Source organism: Phascolarctos cinereus, unplaced genomic scaffold (genome assembly GCF_003287225.1).
Source record: "Phascolarctos cinereus isolate Bilbo 61053 unplaced genomic scaffold, phaCin_HiC Scaffold_5;HRSCAF=322, whole genome shotgun sequence".
Taxonomy (NCBI): domain Eukaryota; kingdom Metazoa; phylum Chordata; class Mammalia; order Diprotodontia; family Phascolarctidae; genus Phascolarctos; species Phascolarctos cinereus.
The window spans coordinates 264,326,957-264,336,251 of NW_027555958.1; the positions used below are offsets into that span (position 1 = coordinate 264,326,957).

A 9,295-nucleotide genomic window follows, 5' to 3' on the forward strand; every position below is an offset into this window, starting at 1 on the left:
GGATCCAGGAGATCAATTTCCCAAGTCTGACAGTTAGTGAAGTCTTCATCTAATGACAAAAAATCAATGTCAATAATTAACAGAATTGCCACCTGTAGTCAATGATAAAGGAAAGTCATACGATAGCTGAATTTAACATTTCCACAGAGACCATTCTGGGACAAAAATGCATAAACATTAGTAAATTACTTGAAAGCTGTTCTCTTTTTTAATTAACTGAAACAAATTTGTAATAATCCCTGTAACTCATGTCTTAAAATGGATATCACTTAGAGATTGAATCTTTCCTCCAATTCTAATTTGATTTGACTAGTGTTGAAGTTGCTGATCCCAACCACTAACAGTGGTTCACTTATTCTAAGAAATTGTGATGATTAAAAGGTTTTAATAAAACACACAGAACTTTCAAGATTCCTCTCCAGCTTTGGCTGGTAAGAAACAAGTGTCAGAAACATTTAATTACCCTGGTATTAGCTAGTGATTTAATGAGCCCACTCTCGCTGTGCGTACCTGGGATATGAGAATCTCTGGAGTTAAAAGCTTCTGAAGGGCTATAAAAGGCTTTTTGAGAATGATGGGTATGTGTGCTTTAAATTCCCAAATTAATATAAAAGTTAAAGCCCCAGGCTCCCAACTTCCTCTCTGTTCCATGTGGGAGCACTAAAGTGAAGATCTAACATGCTTTAATTCTACAACCCCCAAATGACAAGATGGGCATGTGTGGAGGGGGCAGGGAGAGAGTCAGGATGCTGTGGTTTGATCCTAGAAGCACACAAATACAGAGCTCAAAAAGATCTGAGAGAGAAGCTTTTGCAGTTATACAGCACACACACACACACACACAAACACAATACAGCATAATGTGGTAAATCAATCAACAAGTATTAATAAGGGAGGGTAAGTAGGTGGCAAAATAGATAGAGCACTGGGTTCACAATCAGAAAGACACATCTTCACGAGTTCAAATGTGACACTTGCTAGTTGTGTGACCCTGGACAAGTCATTTAAGCCCCATTTGCCTCAGTTTCCTTATCTGTAAAGTGAACTGGGGAAGGAGAAGACAAACTACTCCACTATCTTTGCCAAGAAAACCCCAAATGGGGTCATGAAGAGTCAGACATGACTGAAAAACTTTATTAAAAAATTCATTAAGGGCCCACTATGTAAATGATAGGCACTGTGCTAGGTGTTGGAAATATAAATACTATATAAAGAATGAAACAATCCCTAAGCTCAAGGAACTTACCTTCTAATGAAGGTGATTACAAGTATGTTTTAAAATATATACAGCACAAATGTAAAGTTGATAAATATATACATACATACACCTATACACATATATATCTATGTCTATATCTGTGTGTGTGTGTGTGTGTGTGTGTGTGTGTGTGTAATAGTTAAATACAATTTGGGAGATGCAATTAGTAGTTGGGAGGAGATTAGGAAAGATTTCATGCTGAAGATGGTGCTTGAGTTGCATCCTAAGAGAAGAGAGGGACTCTACGAGGTGGAGGTAAGGAGGGAGTGAATGTGGACAAAGGCTCTGAGAAGGGACGTGGAGTGTCTGTCCGGTGGGGAGCGGAGAGAAGGCCAGTTGAGCCAGATGGCAGAGTGCACGAGGGGGAGTGATGCCCAATGAGGCTGTACAGATTGGCCAGGACCAGGTTGTGCAGGTTTTGAAAGCTAAAAAGAGGAATATATGTGGTATCCTAAAGGCACTAGAGCTGGTTGAATAGAATTACGTGGTCAGATCTGCACTGAAGAAAAATTATTTAGGCAACAGTGTATAGGACGGACTACAACGGTGAGATTGCAATAATCTAGGCATAGTGTATGAGACAGAGAGCTGACTTCACTATCAAGAAGACCTGGGTTCAAGTCTTATCTCTGAAATATACTGCCTGTATGAACCTGGGCTTATTATGTAACCTCTCAGTGCCCTAAGTAACTCTTTAAGACTATTAATTGCAAAGTGGAGATATGCAATGGCAGAAGGAGTTCTTTTATCTTTGAGTTTTGTGAGTTTTTTAAAAATACATTTTAATTGATATTTCTTTTTTTTCTACAGCATCTGCATTACCTACTATATCCTTCCCAACCCCCCGCCTTCTCCCAGAGAGCCATCCCTTTTAATAATGAATTTAAAAAGAGAAAGGGGAAGCAGTGTTCTATAAAACTAATCAATATTTTTTTAAAAATTATGTTATATGTAGTGTTTTTTTACCCATGATCCCCTACCTCTTCAAAGAAGAAAAGGGAAGTATTTTCTCACATCTCTTCTTTAGGTCTAAACTTGGTCATTATAATTTTGCACTATTTACTTCAGATTGTTTTCTGGTTGCTGTTGTTTCTGTCTTCATTGTTGCAGGCAATGTGTATGTGGTTCTCCTGATTGTCCCTACTTTACTTTATCAGAACATATAATTCCATATTTCTCTTTATTTACCATGTCAACACTTCTTATGACACCATACTATTTCATTGCATTCATGCACTAAAATATGTTTAGCCACTCCCCAATTGATGGTCATCTACTTTTTCCCCCAGTTCTTTGCTACCACAAAAAGTGCTGTTCTAAATATTTTGTGGTATATTGAGCCTTTGTTTTAGTCAATAATCTCCTTGGAATATATGCCTAGCAGTGGGAATCTTTAGGACAATTTAGTCAGTCTGCTAGGCAGGCAACAAACATTAATTAAATGTTTACTATATGTCAGGCACTATGCTAAATGCTAGAGATACAAAGAGAAGCAAAAACATGGTCCCTCTTTTCAAGCAGTTCACATTCTAATGGAGGAGATAACGTGGCAAATAATTGTATGTACAAAAGATGTACAGGGTAACTGGAAGATAACCTTAGAGCAACTAGCAATGGAGAGGATTGGGAAAGGCTTCTTGCAGAAGACGGGGGACAGGATGAGTCTTTTTTTCTCATATACAATTTCCCCCCAATTACATGTTAAAACAATTTTTTAAAATTTTTTTATTTTTTAGTTTCAAGTTCTATCCCTCCCTCCGTCCCTTCTCTTCCCCTTCCTTGAGATGGCAAGCAATCAGATATAGGTTATGCATGTGCAATCAGGTAAAATGTTTCCTTATTAGTTATTTTATACAAGAAGACTTGAATAAAAGAAAAAGAATGAAATTGAAAAAATCATGCTTCATTCTGTATTCAACCAATATCAGTTCTTTCTCTGGAGGCAAACAGTATACTTAATCATTAGTCCTTTAGGATTGTCTTAGATCATTGTATCACTATGAATAGCTAAATCATTCACAGTTCTTCATCATACAATATTGCTATTACTGTGTACAACATTCTCCTGGTTCTGCTCACTTCACTTTGCATCAATTCATGTAAGTCTTTTCAGATTTTTCTGAAACTATCCTACTTGTGATTTCTTATAGCACAATAATATTTCATCAGAATCATATATCACAGTACACAATAACAGCCATGTTATGCAACAACTAACATTGTTAAACTGAACCCTTCTCAGCATTACAAGGATCTAAGACATCTCCAGAGGCCTCGGGATGGAAAATGCTGTCCACATCCAAAGAAAGAACTATGGAAATCAAATCGCTATCACTTATTTCTACCTTCTGTTGAGTTTTGTTTCATCTTTCTGATGGTTCCTCCTATTGGTTTTAATTTTTACTTACAACTTCACTAATGTGAAAATATGTTTAATGGGTATGTAAATGTAAAGCTTATATCAGATTGTGTGCTGTCTTGGGGAGGGTGGGGAGGAGGAAGGGGGAGAAAAATACTCAACTCAAAAGCATATGGAAGTGATTGTTGATAAATCAAAATAAATTAATAAAATGTAAAAAAAGAAAAAAAAGAATCATATATCACAGCTTGTTCAGCCATTTCCCAATTGATGGGCATCCCTTTGATTTCCAATTCTTAGCCACCACAAAAAGAGCTGCTATAAATATTTTTATACAAATAGGTACAGCTTGAGTCTTGAAAGAAGTCATAGAAGCTAGGCATCAGAGGGAGGGAGAGTATTCTCAGAGTGGGGGACCAACACTGCAAATTCAGAGTGTCATATGATAAGAAACAGTAAAGGGGCCAGAGTAGCTGTACCACACCATATGTGAAGGGGAGTGAAGTATAAGAAGATTGAAAAGGTAGGAAATATCCATGTTACATAGGGCTTTAAATCCCAAAAAGAAAAGGTAAAATTTGATTCTATAGGGAACAGAGAGCCTCTAGATGTTATTGAATAGGAGTTACATGGTCAAACCATACTTTAGAAAACTGACTTTGGCAGCTGAGTAGAGTACAGAGAAACTTGAAACATGGAAGCCAATTATCAGGCTATGGCAATATTCCACGCAAGAGCCAATATACTACAATTGTGGCTACATGAATGGAAATAAAAGGACATATACAAAAGGGTGGAACTACAAGATTTGACAAAAGACTAGATATATTAAGGTAAAGAACAGAGTAAGGAGTCATAAGGCCTAGGGGAAACAGGTTGTTGTTTGTCCTTTATTCTCAAAGAGGACCTTGACATCAGGAAGGTGATGCCATGACTTGCAAGTGAATTCGATTAAAGTGAGGGAGGGCTGTGCAAAGTCACCACCCTCTCTCCTCTGGAGCATCTGGGTCCAGTAACAAGACTGGACGACTAGACATGACTAGAGATGGCCCTGGATGCAGTGGGAGACCTTGGCCTTTTTAAGCTAAAGTCTTTTCCAAATCTCATTCTGACTGAGGCAGCACCCATTCAGTGATTAAGGCTAGGTTAGAAGTAAAGAATTTTAAAAAATCAATCTGGGAAGGGAAGGCCCTCGGGGATTCTGGCCGAAACAGAAATAATTGCTATTTACATTCACTCTGAGCAATCAAAATTTATATTTCTTCGGGCAAAGCACCCATAGGTAAGGGAGAGGAGAGGAGAGGAGTGGAGTGCTTTACATATATTATCTCATCTGATCAACAGCCCTGCCAGGCAGGTACTATTATTATTCCCATTTTATAGATGAGAAAATTGAGACAGAGAGAGATTGTGACTTGCCTAGTAAGTGTCTGAGACTGGATTTGAACTGGGGTCTTCCTGACTCCAGGCCAAGAGTTGTAACTACTATGCTACTTAGCTGCCAATTGCTTCTAGAAGAGTTCTGCAAAGGGTTATGAAGGGATTTCTCTCTCTTCTTCCCCACCATTGGCAATGGCTTCACAAAAGAAGTACATGACAAAGGCCAGCTGCAAAACTGAATGGAGTGGGAGCTGTACCTCTGTTCAGGCCCTAGTGGTAGGCTACAGGGACCAAGATTCCTGCTAGCCTTATGATGTGGATTCCAGTTCTTTCTGAAGCATATAGCCGAGGCCAAGATGTTAACTGAGCCCAAAGCTTCATGGTTCACCAGCTTAGGTCTCTACCCTAAGGGGATTGTGGGGATTGTGGGTATCACTTAAGTGGCCCCAGTCGAATAATAGGCTCCTTCCTTGAAACAGTGGAGCGCCACACAGCTGTACACATACACACATACACAACACACAGAACACACACCTGGTCCCAGTAACCTTAGTTCCTCAGCTCTCTGGCTGACCTCCTTGTAGCACTGAGTGTTAATCCTCCTCCTATTCCTACCCGAATGCCCTCAGGCTCCTTGATGCTGAAATAGCTCCTCAGATAAAAGCATTCAGAGGACCTGAGGAATTTCAGAGGCAAAAGTACAGACATGTTAGAGATGACTGTAATAAAATGTTTCCCAGCAGCTGATCTGCGTATAACTATTTTTAGTACTTAGAAGTTTTGTTTGCTAGTAAAATCTAAATTGAAGAACTTTGGGGAGGAACTACAGGAAATTGTATGGAGACTATTTGTGTCATATCTTAACAAAAACATGGATCTGGGGTTTCTCAAACTAAGACAGAAGAGGGATTTCAGACTGGAGTGTCATGAAAGTCCATACCTTGAGAAGCCACATCAGAAGCTGGCTGAAAAATCAACTGAGAAGACAACAAGAGAAGCTGTTTATGGAAGACAAAACACAGAAGTCAACAGAGCTGAGTAGCAGGGAGAAGAGAAGCTGAAAGAAGGCAACAAAAACCAATGCAACTGAGAGTCTTGTAGGTGCTGAACCCGGCTGACTAGAGGCAGGCAGGCTCTGCAGCTGATGCTGAGCTGAGAACAGGAAAGCCATATATACTGGGAGCTGATTTGGAAAAGCAATGTGCTACTCTGTGTGAAGAGCTGGTAGGAAAAAGCCACCTTGCTCTCTAGCACTATCTCCAGCTTGAGAGAGGGGAGACCTCTCAAAGGTTTTCCTGTGTGGTCCTTTATTGTCCTCTACGGCTCAAGAGGGGAAAATTCCTCGAAGCCTATAAAGAGCCAACCTGAATAGCTTTGCAGATGCCCCAGTCAGAGGAAACTGCTTTTCACTGAAAGAGCGCCATACTGCCTCAACAGTGTCTAACAAGGGAGTCATGGTGGGAAGCGATGCAGATCACAGAGCTTACTACTGCTTCAGTAGCCTGAGTGTTGCAGAGAAGCAGCTTGGCACTGACCGTCCCAAATGATTCCTGGAATGTACTTCCTCCCCACTCCTGCCTCGTAGTCATTCTCTTTAAGACACAAATCTAGCAGTCTTCTGCATGAAGCCTTTTTTCTTTCCCACCCCACCCCCAACTACTAATACCCTCCCATCCAAACTACCTTGCATGTACTGACTTTATTTTTGCATTTAATCATTTTATATTTATGCATGAGTATTTATGTATATTCTTCTTGTCTCTATCATTTGAATGGAAATACCTTGAGAGCAAGGATTGCTTCATTATTTATTCTTACATCCCCAGTACCTAGCACAGTTCTTGATACTTATGTAGGTATTTAATAAATGCTTGTTTATTGATTGATTCTTCCAGAAGGAGAATGGAGAGACTTGAAAGAGAAGCAGGTGATGTGTAACGCATACTGTTCCCTAAAGAAACCGCAGATATCTAGTTCTGTAGTCCAAAATTGTGATTTGCCTCAGATACTTTGGTTTCTTTACTTAGGTACTTCACTGCCAGGCTTATATAAGTCTGTGCCCACTTTCTCTCCTGTCCTCCAAAATAACACTGTGAATTGGTGATTGGTGAGAGATCGAGCTGGGTTTGTGGGGAAATGTTATGTTTTGATTATTCCTATTTTGGCCTTCTATTGAGTAAATGCTATGCATGATTAAACTCCTAACATCCTTTTGCCTCTTCATTTAGTAAATGTTTTATGTTTAGGACTTAATGGTGACCTTTCCCCCAAATAAGATGCTGTTCTCCTCAGCACCACATGGCCATTTCCCCCTGGGCGATGAAAGATTCCTTCAGGAGGGGGCAGAATTTGACATTTTCAGGAAACTTTTTGAATAAAAACAAGTTTACTTCAATAAACAAGGGAGAATAAAGGAAATTCCAGTCCTTCAGTAACTTCAGCAAATCTGGATGACACAAAACCATGCTGGTACTGGGATGAAAAGGACTTGACTTCCACAGCTCCACAGTTAGATTGACTGGATCCAGCTACTGAAGCCTGGTGCTAGTGAGAGAGTTCCAGGTTCATCTTTGCTGTAGGAACACATTTGGGACTACACAATGCTACCCTGGATACTGAAATAATTTATTTCCATCACTTCTGTACATTTCATTCAATTTCCAAGATAGATGACAGGAATGTGTGGTCTCTTTTTGTCAGGGAAAGTAGAAGAAACTCCTAAAAAATGTAAAAATATCAAAATAGCTTATAGCTTATTAAACAATTTACAACTTGGTCAGTTTGGCAATGACCCAAAGGAAAAAGTTATGGTTCTAGAAAGGATCTTATTACAGACCATGAAGTTTGATTTGCAGTCCCTACCAATTCCTCCTTAAATATGCCAAACAACTCAAAGGTGATAAAAAAAAAATTCAAAAATTGATTCAAATGGCATGGACATTTGTAAATGACAGCCTGTGGACTACATCATCACCACAATGGGAATCTGAGATCATAGCAGTTACAGTTATATACTTGGCAGGCTATTTATGCTAATCTGAAATACAGGAATGGACATTAAAACCAATGTGCAGAGATGGTAGGAACAGCTTGTTCAAAATGTACCACTGATATACTAGAAGACATTTGCCACTTGATCTTGGATTTCTATTCACAGGGAAAACAGCAGGTGCCTCATCATATTTCTCATCAATTGCAGCAACCACCATCTCCTCGGTGCCCTCAGTACAATAGTCACAGCAATCTCTAATATCTGAATGGTCACAGCCTCAACAGAAAGAGTCCCAGCAGACAGCACAGCAGCAGCAACAGTAGCAAGTACAACAATCTAAGAAACCATCTCCTCAGCTTAGCCCTCCCAGGCAGGTTAAACAATCAGTGGTTGTTTCTCCTAAGGAAGACAACAAGGAAGCAGAACCACCACCATCTAAAATTCCCAAAGTTGAGACTATGCACCCACCAATACTACCTGTAATCCACCTCCAGAACATAAGCCAACCTTCACAGCTACAGTTTCAGTGGGAGAGGGAGAACAGACTGGCTGGAGATCTACCAAAAGTCCAGATTCCTCCTCCCAGTCATCCTGCCCCTGTACATCAGCCACCTCATCTTCCTCACCACTCCCACCCCTACCACCTTCCAGCTATATCACTGGCATGTCAACTACAAATTCCTGCATGTCAGGACATCCATAGTGAAGACAGAAGGACCAGTCTATGAGGCTGTGCCTTCAGCATATAGACCACCCACTCACTTGTCATACCAGCCTGATGTATACCTTGCTAACTCCCACTGGCTGTCCTACCTCCCCCAGCATCATTTCCACTACCCAACATCCCCTGCCACCTCCTGGATATCTTCCCCCACCAACATACAACCCCAACTTTTCACTTCCACGATTGCCTCCAACATATGCTGTTTCTCCCCACCTTCTTCCAGGGCTTGGGATGCCACCTGCCAGTTACCCCCCTATAGCTGTGCCCCAAAGTGGGAAACCCCCAATGCCACCTCCCATCCCCTCACTTAGCATGCCTCCTTTGAGGAGAATTGGGATGTACAGCTTGGATGAGATAACATAATGCCTCTTCTCTCCTTTACTTTTTTTTTAAATAAAAAGCTAATTTATTTCATTGTTTTTTAAAAATCACTTACCTCTGACGTATGGTTTAAATAGAAAAATAGTTAAACAGCAGGGTACCTTTTATAATGTTAGACAGCTACAGTACAGAAAGGGAATAAAATTGTGAACTTGAAGTCTAACGGGCCTTCTACAGTATGGATTAAAAATTATAGAGACA

At 40.1% G+C, this 9,295-nt stretch overlaps 1 pseudogene; it reads left to right on the forward strand.

Moving 5' to 3' along the window:
• Window positions 1-5,868: 5,868 nt before the first annotated feature.
• Window positions 5,869-9,076, forward strand: LOC110193915 (cyclin-K pseudogene; annotated as a pseudogene).
• The last annotated feature ends 219 nt before the right edge of the window (window positions 9,077-9,295 follow it).